The 11,621-nt window shown below is 37.5% G+C and overlaps 1 pseudogene; it reads right to left on the reverse strand.

The window, feature by feature from the left end:
• Window positions 1-10,317: 10,317 nt before the first annotated feature.
• On the reverse strand, window positions 10,318-10,411 carry LOC130033830 (uncharacterized; annotated as a pseudogene).
• Window positions 10,412-11,621: the final 1,210 nt, after the last annotated feature.

Raw genomic sequence — 11,621 nt, forward strand, 5'->3', positions numbered from 1 at the left:
GTTGTTAATAAAAGTTATGAAGTTTGAGAAGCTGTGGTTGTTTTGGGGAGAGGCCAGGGGTTGAAGGATGGCATGGGAAAGAATAGGAAGTTATAGAGAGGACAAAGGAGGAATACACAAGACTCTAAGAAAGATATACTTGGTCCAGGGTTCTAAAGCCCATAAGAAATTGCATGGGCCTGATGAAGAGTGGGGTAGAGTCAGAGGAATAGTATTGCTGACAGGGCATTTGCTCTGCAAGCAAGAAGAACCCAGTTCAATTCTTGCAATCCTTTAGGGTCCCCAGAGACCCACCAGATGTGAAAGTTGAGCGCAGAGCCAGGAGTAAGACCAGAGCACAGTCAAGTATGCCCCTTCCCTGGTGTCCTCCAAAAAAAAATGGGAGAAATGACACAATCTGGGGATTAGGATTAAAAGAAAAAAAAATGGAATAGGCTAAAGAAGGCAGATGAGTCAAAGGTGACCCGAAATAAAGTTAAAATTCTTTCATGGAGGCTGTGTTTATGCCTCAGGGCCACTTTTGGAAAATAATGAAATTTGAGACACATCTCTAAAAGGTTTGGGTGGTCTAATCATAAATGATGCCTGGGGGTTGTGAACACATACACTGGGGAATGAACCTTCCAGATGAGTGGTAAACGCCCTCAGAGTCATTCAAGGATGACTCTTAACAGGGACCAAGCCAAGAGAACAGTTGCAGCATGAAGCCTGAAGATGAGCTCCTGGGAGATGCAAAGATAAGTCACCATGTCCTCTGGCCCTCTGTTCAGCACCCCTACCTGCACCATTTCCCTTATTCCCAACAATATTCAGAGTCTCTATCACGGTGACACTTTGCTAGCTAGTATCAACTATGAGGTTCATTGCCTCTGTAAGTCTTTGCATTTGTAAACTCCCTGCTGTGGTCAAGCCTGCTTTCAGGCAATGGCATCTGGACATTTCTAGCAGGGGGAGCTCAAATTATATTATCTTGAGGGGCTGCACTGTGGTCTTCCATGGTCCCTGGTGATTGTAGCCTTCTCTACACATCGCGTTTAACTGCATCTCACACAAGAACCAACGTTATAAGTGTTGTTGGGACTGTGTTGGGGGATGTACCGGACTAAGACATGCGCACTAGGTCACCACTCCCAAAGCGGTTGGTACCGCTTAACCTTGATCCTGGAAGTTGGTGGTGGAAAGAGATGGTCCTAGGAGAGTTAATGGGGTGATGGATGGATGGATGGCAAGGAAACCGTGAAGGGTAGGGAACTGCACAGCTGGTGATCATCATAGGAGAGTTGGTAGATGTGTTTTAATTACGTTAATGTTTTTTGAAAAAGATAAGCAAAACAAAAATATGAAAACATGATAGGTTCCAAAGAACAGGTTACATATAAGACCGAGAGAGCTGAAAGGGCGGTCATTCCTTCTGGAGCTTTCAATCATAACATTTATGAAAGTTTGTATTTTCACGTTACTTAGCTGTGGAGAGGAATAATGAGAAATAGAATGCCACCAGAAAAGCAAATTGAATGACCACCTTTCATAAAAGCCAGGTGAAAGGTGTTCACATGGATCCCAAATGCAAGTGGGTTAACAGGAACATATATTTAATTAAGTCTGCTTGGTACCAGTAACTACTTTTGTGGAAATGAAGGAAAACGAATGCAGTTTCTGACACACTGAGAATAAACTGCAAACAAAATTTCCCAGGAAAGGGTAGTTGACTGGTTGGGAACACAACAACTTGAATAGTGTTTTACTAACTTTCATGTGTGGCTAGAGGAAAATGATCCCAGTAAACTCTCAAAACTAACAAACTTCAACTCCCTTGAAGGAAAGTTGTATTCAGTGAGGAAAAAATGCTGAGAGAAAAGTCTGAAATGATGGAAAAGGAGACAATAAATGGAAAAGGAAGGACTTGACATTTGGGTTCCTCTGAAAACAAAGCTTGAAACAAAAGATCTGGTCAGCACATGATTTACTGAGAACGGGATCTGAGAGGAAAAGAGTGATATCAGGGATGTGAACAAGGAACATCCAAATTAAGGAAGACTTTGCTAGCTGATTACCCCATGGGCAACATGGTTCCAAGACTACCAGAACTTACCAAGGAATTTACTTTAATTTTCTTTCTTTCATATGGTCAATTACAACATGTTTTTTTGCATAATTCAATGACACTTTGGAGTGTCCATTTCTTTCTCAATATTATTTTCACTTGTGTAAGCATCTTAAACAGCTGCTGGATAACAGAAGTATTTGATCAGACTTATTTTTTTACTATAAGTTTAGTTGAGATTCCGGAAAACTAGATCTAAAGTGAAGTTTGTTTTGATTAGTAGAAGTAGAATAGCGAGGACTAGGGATGGAATTAGAGATTATAGTGTACCATAATCAGTTCCTAATAGAAGAAGTCAAGGACAGTGTCCCAAATAGACTATTGAAAAAGATATCCATCTCCATTTAACATGTAAATTCAGCATATTTTATATTAAATTAAAAATGAATTAATATTCCTGTATTTGGTCTTTTAAAAACATTCAAGGTTGGTTAAGGAATCAAACACTGCATTTGGAATAAAGAAGGGACCGCTATGACAATGATAGTTGGAAGTGATTACTCTGGGTGAGAACTGAGTCCTGAAAGTAGGTAAAGGAATAAACGTGAGAACCTCTCCCTCTCTCTATTACAATCCATAATAGCTAAAGGATGTGTGAGTGTGTGTGTGTGTGAGAGAAAGAGAGAGAGAGAGAGAGAGAGAGAGAGAGAGAGAGAGAGAGAGAGAGAGAGAGAGAGAGAGAGAGAGGTGCCTGCAATAGTGTAGAGACAGAAGGCTGTCAGGCGGGGTTTGGGGTTGGGACAGGGAGTCTTGGGAGAGAAACTGGGGACATTAGCAATGGAACTGTATACTAGTGGAGGTTAGGTGGAGGTTAGGTGTTAAAATATCCTATGATTGAAACTGAACCATGAAAAGGTTTGTAATATGTGTCTCCTGCAGATTCAATACAAAAACATGATATTAGATTCTACTACCATGACTAACCTATGAATTTGCTGAAAATTATTTTTATCACCTTGGCTGGGCTCATTGCATGGATGTCTGTGTGGTAAAACTTTTTCATTTTATGCGGACTGAAGAGACAAAAATCATAGGGTTGGGACTTCTGGTGGAAGGAGAGAAGAGCACAAAACACCCTGTTGACCACACCTCAGCAGGGTAACCTAACTTGCCTAATGACAGACCTCCTTCACTGATTTCTTCTTTTGTAATGTGGAAAAATTAAAAGACTTTGCAGGCTGACAAGGGGTTGTCTCCTCCAGTTCTCACTATTTTCCTTTCGATCAGAATTGTTTAAAGATTATTTGAAAAATTTGGAGCTTAATGATTTGTTCTCATATATTTCCCCTACATGGTGTCAGTGGGCATTGATCCAGGAAGGCCAGCATGAAAAAGTTGAGGTGTTTGTCTTAACCACCAATGCCAAGACTACTGTAAGTATGGAATCCAAAGTACAATAGTAAAAATTCAAAATGTGTTTGTCAAGGAAATCAGTGGGAATGCAGGGAGAAATGGGTAATTTTTTGGTGGAGGGATGCAGACACTGGTTGTGTGATTAGAATTGAAATATTGTATGACAAATCTCCAATATAAATGACTTTGAAAATCAAAATTGCCTAAATTTTAAAAAAAAGGAGAAGTCAACTTATGTCTATATTTCAAGAAGGCTTGTCTTGGCAAATTTTCGCAGGGAGACCATAGTTGGTAGAGAGAGGGAGAAAGAAAGGAACAGTTGACAGTTGGGAAGAGAAGCCTGGATATCATGGAAGAGATGAAAGCTGATCTCAGAAGATTTGGAGCCATCAGAGTTTAGAGAGTTAAATGGTGAGAACATTGCAGTTTAGATACTTAAATAGTGAGATTGGTTTCATTCATCAGCACTGTATACATAGAAAGAGTTCAAAGACCTCACAGATATTCAGGCTATAATAACTAAAAGGGAAGAGTTTTTTTGCCTGAAGCACTATGTAAGGATAATATATTGCCAGGAAGAATGATAAGAAGTTGTTTCTCTTTTTCACAGATTAATATATTAGAGATGAAAACTTTTATACAAAGGAATCTATGATCTTGTCCTGTTGCTCTGTTTTCTTGTCATCATTCCATTCTCCCCCATGACCCTACCTAATCAGGGCTCTCGACATTTCTCAGCAGTGTCACCACATAACCTCAGAGCATATGTTAACTGCAGGTAGCTCACAGCTCTCATGTTTGACACCATCCAAGCCAGAGCCATCCTTCTGAAATCAAGGATATTTGCTGAAGGCCCGTTCTTCCTTGAAGTGGCAGTCATGGTTTACCTCTTCTTAATCATATTCTTTACAAATTTAGATGTATGTCACTATACTAGTGACAGGGATTTTCCAAACTATGGAAAGCATAAACATTTCCATTTCCCCCACGAATTTTGGGCTAGTTATTTTCTATCCACTGCTAATAATTTGTGATAATGAGGAAACAGAACTGAAGTAAAAACAGGGACATTTGTCAATTTGATCCCATGACTAATCATTCTTAGTATAAGTATATATTTCTAGAAAAAAAATGCAGAAGAAAATGAGTTGGTTGCTAGCAAAGAATGCCAAACCTCTGACAAGAAATCCTTTGAAAATAAAAATTCTGACTATGGACTGAACATAATTACAATTTAATGCCTCTTTTGCAGACTACAACACCCAAAAGGAGAGAGAGAACAAAAGGGAATGCCCTGCCACAGAGTCAGGGTGGGATGGGGGGGATTGGTGTGGGAGGGATACTGGAATACATGGTGGTGGAAAATGGGCACTGGCGGAAGAATGGGCATGTGATCATTGTATAATCAAAACCCAAGCACAAAAATTTGTAAATGTACAACTGTACATCATGGTGTTTCAGTAATAAAAATTTTAAAAAAATAAAATAAAATAAAAATTGTTTCATCTGCCAGAGTTCAGCAGATGGGAACCTGAGTGAAGGCAAAAGATTAAATTGGTTGACTTTTATTATTCCTTGAGTATAGTAATTTGATTTTGGAGTCAATTTATATGAGAGTTCATCAAGATACAGAAATTTTTAGCGCTTCTCTTGTTTAAAAGTATAGTGATACACCATATCTCTATCTCACATTCTTTTTATTTCTGATAGTTTGACACAAAAGATACGTCATAATCATAGATAAATGTAAATTATTTAAATACTTTTTTGATTGTTTAAAATTACCTTATAGAATTACATTATAGAATTTCATAAATTTTAGGATTATGCAGAATCAACTTGCATGTATCATATTACACTCACTACTGAAAGGCCTACTCTGTCATTCACCATTGTTCAGTTTTTCCACTTTGATTAAACTTTTCGATCTGGTAACTAAATAGTCTCATAGTTCTAAAGTTTGTTTTTATTGCTTTGAAAAGATCAAAATTATGTAATTTTCAACATTGGATGAAACTAGAGGATATCATGCATGTAAAGTTAGCCTTAAGGAAAGGAACAGATACAGAGAGATTTTTCTCATATGTGGGATGTAAAGACACACAGCAAGGTAGCAACAAAAGTTCAAGAGCAATGTAAGGGGAGAACTGATCCACACAATTGGGTCAGGGGATTAGGAGGGAGGGATTCTGGGGGATTGGGTGAGAGGGAGGGTTTGTTCTTTGAGAGAATGCGGAGTGTCATGTTGGAATTATGTGTATGAGAAACCATTGTTAATTGAATTATATATCATAAAATATAAATAATGTTTAGAGGTTTGTCTGTCTCATTTTATTTTTTTAATTTGTTTTCTCCATATTCCACATATGCCTGAATTTGTAGGATGCCTATCTTTCTCTGCCTGGTTTTTGTCAATAAACATAATTTCCTCATGTTATACATTTTATATACAAATAATAAGAAGATTTCACTTCATACAACTGAGTAGTATTCCATTGCTTTACCACCTTTCATTTTCAAAATTTGTGGTTTAAAAGATACAAATATTGGTTTTAAGAATGCTCTGGGGTTTTAAAATTTTAGTTTAGTGAAACAAAATATATTTTATTGAAAAACGCTTAGAAACTTGTGAAACATTTGTAGGGTGGAATGGAATATATGTTCAAGCGAGAACAGTCATTTAACAAAACAAGCAAAGAGAGACATAGAGAAAGGAAGCACGGTATTTCTTCAAGGGAGAACACAAGTTTGAGGAACAAGCCCACTCTGGTAGTTTAGGAATAAGAACTTGGATTGGTATGAACTTAAATTGTGCACTTTAGGGGAGAACCTGAGTGAAACTATTATAAGTATGTTCAGGATCATTATACACTGGAGTCTGCACTTGGACTGAGGAGGGTAGAGATTTATTTGGGGAGACCGGACTATAGAGAACAGTAATATTATAACATTAATGATAGTATCTTACCGTGGGATTCCAAAAAATCTGTAACAGTGGCGTCAGAAATGATAACATTCTTAGGTATTTGGGTTTCCTGTGGAAACAACGGGAAAGCTGAGTTTATGCTCTGGATGCCTCCAACTGAAACAAGGTCAACAAGTCATGAATGAAAAATTTCAAGTTAAATGGATCAAGGATTCTGATCCCAGTGGAAGGCTAGCTTTCGGGTGGACAATTTCTACTGATGGCCTGATGTAGGTTCTAATCCTGGGATACGTAACAGAAAGGAGGTAGTGACAGGTATCCTCAGAAGTGAAGCCTCTGAGACAGAATTCATTCATGCCAACTTATGGGTTATCAATGTTTGCTCATGGGTGCTACCATTATAACATGCCATTCAATGGTTCTGTGGTTTCAATTTACTGTGTCAATGTAAAGATGAAGTTTCCAAATGGAAGGTAAAAATCTGAGGCACTCAAGATGATGAATTATGGGGAGGGGGGGAGCTGGAGCTATAGTACAGCAGGTAGGGCATTTGCCTTGCACACGGCATACCCAGGTTAGATTCCCAGCATCCTGTATGGTCCCCCCAAGCACTGTGAGGAGTAATTCCTGAGTGCAGAGCCAGGAGTAACCACTGTGCATCACCACGTGTGACCCAAAAACGCAAAGAATGATGATCTGGGATTGATCCTTAGCATTGCAAACGGCATTATTTTTTAATTTTTAATTTTTTTCTTTCTTTCTTGCTTGCTTGCTTCCTTGCTTGCTTTTTTGTTTTTTGGGTCGCACCTGGGTATGTATAGGGATTATTTTTTATTTTTAAAAAAACTTATAAGTTTACCTTTTTACCTGTGGTTTAAAAGTAAATCTAAAATATTTTAGAATAAATATATGTGAAGAAGAATAAAATTCACGGGAACTATTTAGTGTTCTTAATGATACAGGAGTCAGAATTTTGAGCTTAATTGTATGGGTATTGCATAAATAATTTTCCCCATTATGTGGACTGTCTTTCGATCATGGTCACCATTTTTTCTGAGTTGCAGAAACTTCTTACTTTAATGTAGTCTCATTTGTTTATCTTCACTTCCTCTTCCTTGGTCAGTGGTGTTTCATTCTAGAAGTTTCCCTTAGCTTTAATGTCATGAAGGGATCTTCCCACATTTTTCTCCATATATCTTAAGAATTCAAGTATGATAGTGAGGTCTTTAATACATATTATTCTGAGTTTGTGCCTGGCACTATAAAGAGGTCTGAGTTCATTTTTTTTGCATATTGCTGTCCAGTTTTCCCAGCACCAGTTGCTGAAGAGACTTCCTAGCTCAACTTCATATTTCTTGAGCCTTTAAGAAAGATTAGGTAATAATAATCTGAGGGCCAGCGTCAGGATAGTTGACTATATTCCATTGATCTTAGGCCTGTCTTTATCTGAATATCATGATATGTTGATTACTAAAACTTTGTAGTAGTGTTTGTAGTTGGGGAAGGTGTTCCCTTCTTCTTTTTACCAAAGATTGCTTTAGCTCTTTATGGGAGTTTATGGTTTTGTATGAGTTTCAAGAGTGTTTAATCTATTTATTTGAAAAATGTTATGGGTATCCTTATAGAAAGTGCATTAAATCTTTATAGAGCTTTGGGGTGTATTGCCATTTTGACAGTGTTAAACCTCTCAATCCATGAGCATGGGATGAGATTCCATTTCCTCATAATACTCTCTTATTTCGTGAAGTAGTGTTTTGTAGGTTTTTTTTTTTTGGTATAGTTCCTTAACCTTTTTAGTTGATTCTATTATACTCTATTTTCTGAGGTATTATTGTGAATGGGATTGTTTTTCTCTATCTCTTTTTTCTCTTTCATTATTAATATATGGGAAAGCCATGGAGTACCAGATATTGATTTTGTAATATGCTACTTTTCTAAACAAATCTGTTGTTCCCAGGAGCTTTTTTGTAGATTCTTTGGGATTTTATAAGTATAGTATCATGTCATCTCCAAATAGTAAAAGCTTGAGTTCTTCCTTTTTTATATGGATGCCCTTGATATCTTTTTTTTTTTTTTACCGAAATCATATGGCAAGTACTTTAAGTACTATGTTGAATAGGAGTGGTGAGAGTGGGTAACTTGTTTTGTGCCTGATTGTATTCTGGGATTCTATTGCATTGATTTCTGCTCCAAGACTTTGGATTTTCCCCCTTGAGAATAATGCTTGCTGTGGGTTTGTGGTAATTTGCTTTGATTAGATTGAGGAAAGTACTTTCAACTCCAATTTTGTTGAGAGTTTTTCATCATGAATGGGTGCTGGATCTTATCAAATGCTTTATCTACATCTATTGATATAATCATATGACTTTTATCTTTATTTTATTGAGATGGTGTATTCTGTTGATTGACTAGAGAATGTTAAGCAATCCTTGCATCCCCAAGATAAACCTACTTGGTCATAGTGTGTGATCTTTTGTTGAGTTTCTGGATTCTCTTTGCTGGTATTTTCTTGAAAATCTTTGTATCTGTATTCATCAAGGAAATAGGTCTGTAATTTTCTTTTTTTGTGGTATCTCTATCGATTTGAGTATTAGGGTGATCTTTGCCTCATAAAAACTATTTGGGAGTATTTCTGTTTCTTCACTTTCCTGGAAAATCTTAAAAATGTTGGAAGCAGTTTCTCTTTAAAGGTTTGAAGTAGTTCAATATTGAATCCATCTGGGCCATGGATTCTGTTTGCAGGTGTACTTTTGACCATCATTTCAATTTCCTTGTTAGTGATAGGTTCAAGTATTCCAAATCTTCTTGGTTCAGCCTTGGGAGGCAATTGGAATCCAATAATTTATCAAATTTTTTCAAGATTCTCTCATTTCATGCTGCAAAGATTCTCAAAATAATCTCTGATGATCCTATGGATTTCTGTACTTTCTATTAGGATACTCCCCTTTGCATTTCTGATTCGATTTATTAGAATTCTTTCTCTTTGTTTCATTGAGAGGCTTCTCATGGTTTATTGATCTTATTTATTTTCTCAAAGAACCAGCTTTTGCTTTTATTGGTCTTTTGGATTGTATTTTGGGATTCTAGCTCATTGATGTCTGGTACAAGTTTTATTATTTCCTTCCTCCAGCCTAGTTTGGACTACTTTTCTTGGTCCTTTTCCAAAATCTTGAGCTCTAATTTATTCATGTAGGCCCTTTCTTTCTTCCTGATGAATTCTGGCAGATCTATAATCTTTCCTCTTAACACTGCTTTTGCTGTGTCCCACAAGTTCTGGTAGCTCGTGTCCTCATTCTCATTTGTTTCTGGAAACATTTTATTTCCTCTTTGATTTCTTTTCTAAGCCAATGGTTGTTCATTACTTCCCTTAAAGAAAAGATTTCCTTGCTGAGATTCAGTCTGTTTGATCTATGGAGAAGTGACAAAGAAGTGTTGAAATCTCCTTCTAGTATTGTGTTGCTATCAATGTTTTTCTATAAGTCAATTAGAAGTTGTTTTTAAGTATTTTGCTGGTCTGTCATTAGGATCATATACATTGAGGAGGGTGAGTTCTTTCTGATGTACATATCCCATGATCATTAAGAAATGACCTTCACTGTCTCTGATAACCTTTAGCCTGAAGTCCATGTGGTCTGATACTAGTATGGCCACTCCAGCTTTGTGGAGGTCATATTTTCTTGAAAGCTTATTTCCCACTCTTTTACTTTTAGCCCATGGGTGCTTTGATTGTTCAGACGTGTTTCTTGCAGGCAGCAGATCGTTGGTTTCAGTTTTCTAATTCATCTTCCTATTCTGTGCCTCTGAATTGGCACATTTAGTCTATTGACATTGAGAGAGATTGTTGTGATGGGGACTTTTGCTCTCTTTATGTAGAATTTTTGTACTTGTGGGGATTTTCTTAGCTTAAAGTAGACCTGTTCATTCTTCTTGCAACAAAAATATGGAATGCTTTACAAGTTTGCATATCATCTCTGTGCAAGGACCATGCTCATCATTTTATCATTTCAATTTTAGTAAATGTGTTAAACTTAGTAGGAGTTAATTTTTCCATATTTTCTCTTCTTATTACTTTGAGTGTTGTCCTTCCTCACTCCTATGGCAGACAATGATTCCTAATCAAGGAATGTATTTCAAAGCAGCATGCATAAATAGATTTAGAAATTTAATGTCCCAGAATGAAAAATATGTTTTTTACCATATTATCTTTTACCATACCCTAGGCATCAGTTTTACAAAATAATTCTTTTGGAAGATGGTATATGAGGTTGTTTAATGTCGTTCCCTGAAACCTTAATTAAGACCATTAAACTAGAGCCTTTTGCTGTTCTCACCTCAGTCCCCTATACATCTCCAGGAAAAGGTGGATGGTGTTGTCTGCACTTTGACCACCTTGAATGTATGTAGGATTTTTCTCCTGAAGAATGAGGTGAGAAGCATATTGATGATTTCATTCCACCTTATTACAAGTTCAACTTGAACGGAAGGTGAGAATCATGTGGCTCCTATAAAGGACAGAACAAAGGGTCTCAGTGAAGTTTAACGGCCAACTCACATTAACAACATAGATGACTCATAGTAACCTGTGTGCATCATTCTGTATAGTGAGTTTCATATCTACTGATAGTGATTCTCAGTAATGACACATGGTCAAAACGGATCTGTAATTAAAAATCTAGTTCTCTGAGCAGAGTGGGGTCTCTGACGTGATTGAACAAGTGTGTAGTAATTTATTACTAAGCACATAAGTATTTTCAATGATGTGTACTTTTCGATCTAAAATTAATTCCAAATATGTCTAAAACAACAATATCCTGACCTCGCACCTGGCTTTCCTCACTGGGGCCCCTTGGAGGTGGCGTGGTGAGATTCCCTCTCCGCACTGAGCAGAGCCCCGGCAGCTGAAGACCTCTGCAACCAGCCATAGGTACGCTTAAGACCACTCTTCCCAAGCTTGAAGGAGCCTCATGCATGAAGGAACTGGAAGAGGAACCCAAATGTGCGGGACCGGGGGATGAGATCTCCATGGCTGCTCAGATCAAGACTGTGCCCCCTCCTTCCAGATCCCCCATCTTCTAGTAATTAAGTGTTACAACCACGAACTACCCCTGGATCCATGTAATGCCATCAATAGCCAACATCCAGAGACTGGATCTTATTTAGAAGACAGCAACTCTGATTGTCCAGTTCTCACTCTCAGAGAACCTGGTAGGCTTCTGCGAGTGTCTTTCCCGCATGGTG

The sequence above is a fragment of the Sorex fumeus genome, unplaced genomic scaffold (assembly GCF_029834395.1).
Source record: "Sorex fumeus unplaced genomic scaffold, SorFum_2.1 ptg000054l, whole genome shotgun sequence".
Classification (NCBI taxonomy): Eukaryota; Metazoa; Chordata; class Mammalia; order Eulipotyphla; family Soricidae; genus Sorex; species Sorex fumeus.